Genomic DNA, 8,088 nt, shown 5'->3' with positions numbered 1-8,088 from the left:
AACACGATTTTCAATATAAAAAATTAAAAATTTTTAGAACTGATTCTAATGTGTTTTAATAACATCCCAAACTCATAGAAAATCAACATTATTTTTAATTTAAAGGCATGAGCATTAAATTAAAAAAAATCTAAGAAAACAATTCTAACTTGTCATAAAATTAATAAACTTTCGAAAACGATTTTCAAGCTCATATTTTTAAATACATGTACATGCATATCTTTGACCATAGCTCTGATACCATTTGTTGGAATTGATCTAGGGTTTAAGAAAAAGTTTAAGGCTTCGGTAAGCGGCGGAATTTTAAAAAATTTCTTATAACAAGTAAAACGTTTTAACTAACCTAGACAAAGAGCAAGCACATGTAAATAAAAACTATTATGAGCATAATTAATTTACTAACCTTTTATAAGCTTGAACGTTAATGAGCCTTCGCAAGGTTGAAAACGTTCGTCTCCCTTGCAGCACGTCTCTCTTCTTTCCTCGCCAACTCGAGCAACCACGATGGTTTCTATCACAAGAATCACTCCAGAAAAAAGGAATTAGTGAGTGGGCACTTTTAAACACGACGGCTCAAGAACAAGTCTTAGAGTCGAATAGCTAAAACACTAGGTCAAATGTGGACCTAGGTGCCAAAATAAAAACGAAAAATAACTAGAGAGAGAGAGAGAGAGGATCGGCCAACAATGTCTAGAGAGAGAGTCTCTCAATCTCTAACTTATGTTACATGACTAGAATGAGAGGAATGAGGTCTCTATTTATAGGGGAGGCATGAGCAAATCTTATTTCCTCTTTTCTACCCATGTTGGACGTTCATGACATGTCATGCAACTCCTTGGATTTGTTTCCTCATTTGTTCTATCTTAGTTGGCCGAAAATGCACTTTCCTTCTAGAGGAAATTTGTTTCCTCTTTTTCTTTTGGCAAGTATCTTCATACATTAATGCACAAAATAAACTCTCTTTCCCACTATGGCATGAACGAAATTCAGCCTTATTTTCCTTGGGTTGGACGACAATTTGAGCTTCTAGATGTTTCTTCATTTGTTCATGACAACATAAGAAAAGCCCATTAAGAATTTTCAAGTAAAATTCTATGAAATGAAATTAATCATCAAGGCCCAAATTCTTTAAGTTGGCCGTGTGATTTAAATTTCATTTGTCATCATATGACAATGTCAAAAAATTTATTGACATTCATTTCGTCATATGTCTAAAAAGACAAAAACACCCTTTAGACAATTTTCACAAAACTTGTCTCGTTCTTGTTTTGACTTAGCTGCTAGTTTAACTATTCCTACTCGATATGATATGTGACAGTGACCTCATGGATCCAAATGAACAAAGCTTGAGCTAAACACTTGGACTCAAAAGTTCACAAACCTTTTCCAAGTTTAGCTTAATGTCAACTGACTCCACTAAAGAGTTTACACTGAAAATCTCTCGGTTCAAATGAATTTATTTTCTACTCAAGAATTCAACCAAATTATGATGAGCGGATCCACTGAATATTATCTATGTTTACCCTTCATGAATATCATCAGCTAGTCGGGATTTACGAAATTACCATTTTACCCTTCTAGCTGTTATTTCCTCAACTCCTTTGTCGCTTGTGAATAAGTCAGAAACAATATATTGACGAGGAGCTAACAAGTCACATTGGTTCATCCAAAAGAGTCAAGACTCAATTTGGACACTGGCCAGTTCATTTATTCACATTCCAAGGAACAAAGCATGAGGTGATATACATTGCATTTCAGCAATCTTGTACATGAATTCCATATCTATGAGAACTTCACAAAGTTACTCATGACATTCTCACATCTTAGTACTTCACCAATAGGCCCTGTTCGGAATCACATAGTGAGTCCGAACTCTGACTTTCTCAAATGAGAATACGTAAGTTGTGAAATGGCATGTCTCATTTCAGGAATAAGGTAAGCATGATGCAATTCATACGTAGTGACTTTGAGACATAAGAGGTTAAATGGTTTGTTCTTATCTTGTCTCTAGAAGTGCACTGGTCAATTCAGTACCTTCGGAAGATACCTAGAAGAACTATAGAGTCTCCTACTCTCAATGCCCCATAACCAGACATCATAGATTCTCCTAACAATCGTACTGAGGTCAATAGTCCTTTGACCCTTAGATTGCGAATATATCGTTTTAAGCAAACTACGAAGAATTTGTTCATGCAAATCTACATTTGTCTCTTTGTAAGTTGTTAAGTTTGTTTATGGACTAAAGACTATTGTTTTATCATAAAGCTTCAAACAGACAAGGAATAATGAATGAATGTTTCAACTTTTTATTAATGAATAAGCAATTACAAGCAAGGGTCTTCGTTACACTTTGTTACATCAAATGTATAAAATAAAGATTACAACTCTTCTTGTGGGCACCATTGACAACAAAACAATAGATCATAATACTTTTATATATTAAAATAGTTTGCGAAAATCCGGGGAAATGTTTCACTTTTATAACTTAGAGTCTTATAGCGACTCCTATACAAATACGCTCCGGAACACTAACTCGCGGTTAAGAAACCCCATAGCCCATAGGTCAAGGCAATATGCGCTCGGTCTCGATCTTCGATCTCATTTTTCCGCTTACAAGCTTTTCCCTTATCTACATTACCAACGGTCATAAAGCTATGAGTCCATTGACTCAGTAAGCGGGAGTCTAACCTATGAAAGTAAAACATCTAATGCAGAGCCATGTGACGTGCAAACAATCACATAAGAATGCAGGATACTATTGCCGCTAATTCTGTAGCTTGCATAATGTGTGATCACATCCTAGCTAACACTTGTCACTCCGCAAGGTTATACATTTCTCTGTTCTAACCTCCGGAATGGCAAGAGACCAACTTTAGACTTCGAGCAGCCGTCTTCCGCTGGCCTAGAGTTTTTGTTTTTGTCCGGGATCCACTACTGCTATTGTTGTCGCTCGTTTTCGGACAACGATTAGGGAACCGAAAGCGGTCAGACCCAAGGCCGTACCAAGTGATCTCGCTTCGGTTCGAGCGTGTCGGACTTGGTATCCCAAGTCTTCCTGTAGCTGTGAATGTCCCTTGAGTTCATCCAAGCACCTGAAAAGGAAGAAAGAACACGTGAACTACAAAGGAGAAACAGAGGGGGTGCCTCTGTTTACCTCTCCGACGCTCAACATTAGTGCGATTGAGGTGGAGTATAGAGGGTTTGGGTGTTTAGAGGCCAAAGATGAGTGAAACGAGTGAAGTAAGTGTTCGACAGCGTTTCAGGACTCAAAAATGGATTACCTGGATCAAGGGAGGGACCCTTGTATTTATAAGCGTCCAAGGGGTGGTTTGAAGACCCCTTGGCCGAGTGGAGGGCGAGTAGATGACGAGTGGAGGTCGATCCTCGGCCTCCCAAGCACCGACCGAGCATTGGCCGAGTGGAGGATGAGTCTCAGCCTCCCATGCTCCGGCCGAGCATTGGCCGAGTGGAGGCCGAGTGTAGGACGAGTCTCAGCCTCCCAAGCTCCGGTCGAGTGGAGGTCGAGGGTCTTCAACCTCAAGGGCGTCGGCCGAGCCTTGGTCGAGTGAAGGTCGAGGCTTTGGCCGAGTGGAGGTTGAGCCTCTTCAACCTCCAGGGCACCGGCCGAGCCTTAGCTGAGTGGAGGTCGAGGCTTTGGCCGAGTGGAGGTTGAACCTTAGCCGAGTGGAGGTCGAGTCTCTTCAACCTCTCGGGCGCCGGTCGAGCCTTGGCTGAGTGGAGGTCGAGGCTTTGACCGAGTGGAGGTTGAGCCTTGGCCGAGTGGAGGTCGAGCCTCTTCAACCTCCCGGGCGCCGACCGAGCCTTAGCTGAGTAAAGGTCGAGGCTTGGGCGAGTGGAGGTCGAGCCTCGGCCTCCCAAGCATCGGCCGAGCATTGGCCGAGTGGAGGTCGAGGGTCTTCAACCTCCCGGGCGCCGGCTGAGCCTTGGCCGAGTGGAGGTTGAGGCCTTGGCCGAGTGGAGGTCGAGCCTCTTCAACCTCCCGGGCACCGGCCGAGCCTTGGCCGCGAGGAGTACTTGGCCTCCCGAGCACAGGCCGAGCGCTGGCCGGGTGTTGCCGAGCGTGGTGCCCTCGACTCTTCGTGTGTTGGAATTGATCTAGAGTTTAAGAAAAAGATTAAAGCTTCGTTAAGCGGCGAAATTTTAAAAAATTTCTTTTTCAAGTAAAACACTTTTTACTAACCTAGACAAAGAGCAAGCACATGTAAATTAAAAACTATAATGATCATAAAAGATTACTAACCTTTTTATAAGCTTGAACGTTGAGAAGCTTTTGGAAAAGGTTGCAACGTTCGTCTCCCTCACAGCACGTCTCTCTTCCTTTCCTCGTTAACTCGAGAAACCACGAAAGCTTCTATCACTAAAACACTCAAGATAAAAAGGAATTAGTGTGTGGGCACTTTTAAACACTACGACTTAACAACGAGTCATGAAGTTGCAGAGCTAAACACTAGGTCAAATGAGGACCTAGGTGCCAAAACAAAAACCGAAAATTAACTAGAAAGAGAGAGAGAGAGAGGATCAGCCAAGTTCTAGAGAGAGAGTCTCTCAAATCTCTTAAACTTGGATGAATGAAATGTGTGGAATGAGGCACCTATTTATAGGAGAGGACTCACCTTCAATAAGGTAGTTTCCTCTTCTATAGAATATCACATATTGATGAGCCAATATCTATTGTCGCTCGTTTTCAGACAACGATTAAGGAGCCCCGAACGGTTCGACCCAAGGCCGGACCAAGTGGTCGCGTTCAGGCTCGAGCGTGTCGGACCTGGTATCCCAAGTCTTCCCTTAGCTGTCAATGGTGTTTGTCTTGTTCGGGCACCTGAAAGGCAAGCAAAGAGGTGTGAACTACAAAGGGGAAACAGAGGGGGTGCCTCTGTCTACCTCTCCGACGCTCAACATTAGCGGGATTGAGGTGGTGAATAGAGGGTTTAAGTGTGTAGGGGCCGAGACCTGAGAGAAACAAGCGAGAGGTGGGTCCGGCAGCGTTTCAGTACTCAAGAATGGATTACCTTTTGAAGAGGGTGGGCCTCTTGTATTTATAGGCGACCAAGGGGTCATTGGTGGGCCCCTTGGCCGAGGATAACATAGGCTCGGCCGAGGATAGCATAGGATGGCCGAGGATAGCATAGGCTCGGCCGAGGATAGCATACGATGGCCGAGGATAGCATAGGCTCGGCCGAGGATAGCATAGGATGGCCGAGGATATCATAGGCCTGTGAGGCCGAGGTCGAGCTCGTGAGGCCGAGGTCGAGCTCATGAGGCCGAGGTCGAGCTCGTGAGGCCGAGGTCGAGCTCGTGAGGCCGAGGTCAAGCTCGTTAGGCCGAGGTCGAGCTTATGAGGCCGAGGTCGAGCTCGTGAGGCCAAGGTCGAGCTTGTGAGGCCGAGGTCGAGCTCGTGAGGCCGAGGCCATCGGGCTGATGGCCGTGGATAGCCGAGCTCGGTCTTGGGCCGAGGCTTATTGGGCCAGCCCTTGGCCGAGCCGGCCCACGGGCCGATCAATGGCCGGGGTAAGTCTGACCGCTGTTTTGCCTCTGATTGGTCCCGATCGAAGGTCGGGCCGATAACATTAGCCCCTCGAGTTTATCGTCGAGTGAAACTCGTGCGGTAAACTCAAGATTCCCGTCATCGTCGGCCCACCGGAGCGACCCATCGCGAAAAGGTTTGACTTGAGCCTCTTTTTCTATTTATTTTTTCTTTTTCTGGTCACTTTTCGTCTTGCCTCGCCACACGTGCCAATGGACCCTACCAACCACCTGTCGGGGCGTGGGTCCGTTGAAGATGACCTCTTCCCTCTGCTCGGGAATCAAGATGTAAACCTAGACGACTTTTGGGCGCAATTCTCATCCCCTACGGCTACCCAAAACGCAGCGCTCCCATCATCGCCTTCGGGCAACAGGTCGGTTGAGATGGCTGGAGGCGATCTTCGCTCGGTCGATGCGTGGCTGGCCGACGTGGAGGAGGGTACGCGCACCAGATACGTCGCCAGAGGGGACCCCGACGTCGTCGGGGACGCGCGCGGCCCGAGGGAAGGTGCGCCCGCCGAGGTGAGTCCGCGCGAAGGTGGGCCGACCCCCGTCGGCCTTGTCTGTGCTGGAGGCATTGCTGGGAGGGGCCCAAGCCGCGCTGGTGGAGCGCCCGTCCTGGAAGGAGTCGCGTTGGCCGAGCCGGGCGCAGGGAGAGTCGCGTCGGCCCGGGTGGCGATGTCGGGACTGCCCGGCAAGCGGGCGGCGGCGAGGGAGGCCCGGGTACTCTGGGCCCGGCCTCCCCCGAGGAGGGATGCGCCGGTGGAGGGCTGCCGGAGGCGGGCGGCGTCGTTGGCGGCAGCGCCGGCCGGACAGCGCCGGCCAGGGGGTGGCGGCCGAGGCGTTGGTTGCCCTAGCCCTAGGGTTCGGTGGCGTCCCATCTGGCGAGCCGGGCCATGCTGCCGGGCTAGGAGCAAGCGCCAATGGGCCGGGCGTCGACGGTGGGCCCGCTGCCGGGCCGGACAAGGGGAAGACAAGGCCGGCTGGCTCGGGCGGCCGCCGTGAGGGGTCTGCCATTTGTGGTGACCTGGACTGCTCGGGCGTAGATGTCCTGAGCTCGCTCTCGATCGTCAGTTTCACGAGTTTGAGGAAGCCGGATTCGGTGTCGATCCTGAGGCCGTTGCTCGACGATCGCCCGACTCGCCCTCCGAAGGGACACGCGGCCATTCACGAGGCGAGTCTTCGCGGGGGGCTACGGTTACCCTTTCAACCGGTGATCCAAGAGCTATTGATTCAGTTGGGGGTGCATGCGTCGCAGATGTCTCCGTCCTTCTACCGGGCGGTCGCCGCGTGCCATATGATGCTCTATCGAGCAAAGAAACGGGCAGTCACCAGAGACGATATCCAGGATCTCGTGGTCGTTCGCGGGGTCCCGGGGAAACCGGGCTTCTACTGCTCGTACCCTCGGAAGCGCATCTCCATCGTTACCAAGGTTACCTCGAAGCATCGGTACCCTTGGGTGTGGGTTTCCGAGTCGACCTTCGGGGCGGCGCCCTTAACGTTTGGGCCCGCGGTCGACTTTCCCTCTGTCAGGGACGCAGAAGATTCCGAACTTGTATTCGTGATCAAAGCGATCCCGGATTTGAGGCAGCAGGGGTCACTGTTCGAGTCTCCGGACCTAATGGCGAGGACCGGGTGGTTCGTGCCTTGTGACAACGCCCCTCCGTGTCTTGGTCTTAGCGTGGAGGTTACGGAGGACCCTGTATCAGAGGCGGGGGTTCATCCGCCCTGTTGTCGCTGATTTTCGGACAACGATTTAGGAGCCCAGAGTGGTTAAACCCAAGGCCGGACCAAGTGGTCTCACTCCGGCTCGAGCGTGTCGGACTTGGTATCTCAAGTCTTCCCTTAGCTGTGGGTGAAGCTCACCTTGTCTCGATACCTGAAAAGCTAGAAAGAGATTGTGAACTACAAAGGGGAAACAGGGGGGGTGCCCCTGTTTACCTCTCCGACGCTCAACATTAGTGGGATTGAGGTGGAGTATAGAGGTTTTAGGGGTGGTGAGAGGCCAAAGACGAGCGAAACGAGCGAAGTACGAGTTCGGCAGCGTTTCGGGACTCAAAAATGGATTACCTGGGCTAGGGGAGCGGCCCCTGTATTTATAGGCAGCCAAGGGGTGGTTTGAAGACCCCTTGGCCGAGTGAGCAAGCTTGGGTCGGCCATTGGCCGGCTGAAGGGTTGGGTCGGCCAATGGCCGAGTGAAGAGTCTTGGCCGGATGAAGGTTCACTCGGCCATTGACCGAGTGAACTGCTGGAAGGTTCACTCGGCCATTGGACGAGTGAACTGCAAGGCCGACTTAAGGGTTCACTCGGCCATTGGCCGAGTGAACTGCTGGAAGGTTCACTCGGCCAATGGCCGAGTGAACTACATGGCCGGCTGAAGGGTTCACTCGGCCATTGGCCGAGTGAACTGCTGGAAGGTTCACTCGGCCAATGGCCGAGTGAACTGCATGGGCAGCTGGAAGGTTCACTCGGCCAATGGCCGAGTGAACTACCTTGGTGGCTGGAGGGTTCACTCGGCCATTGGCCGAGTGAACTGCTGAATGG

This window comes from Urtica dioica, chromosome 2 (genome assembly GCF_054948205.1).
Source record: "Urtica dioica subsp. dioica isolate 48M chromosome 2, U.dioica_male_clone48M_v1_H2, whole genome shotgun sequence".
NCBI classification, from domain to species: domain Eukaryota; kingdom Viridiplantae; phylum Streptophyta; class Magnoliopsida; order Rosales; family Urticaceae; genus Urtica; species Urtica dioica.
Note: the sequence above shows the minus strand (reverse complement) of the source record.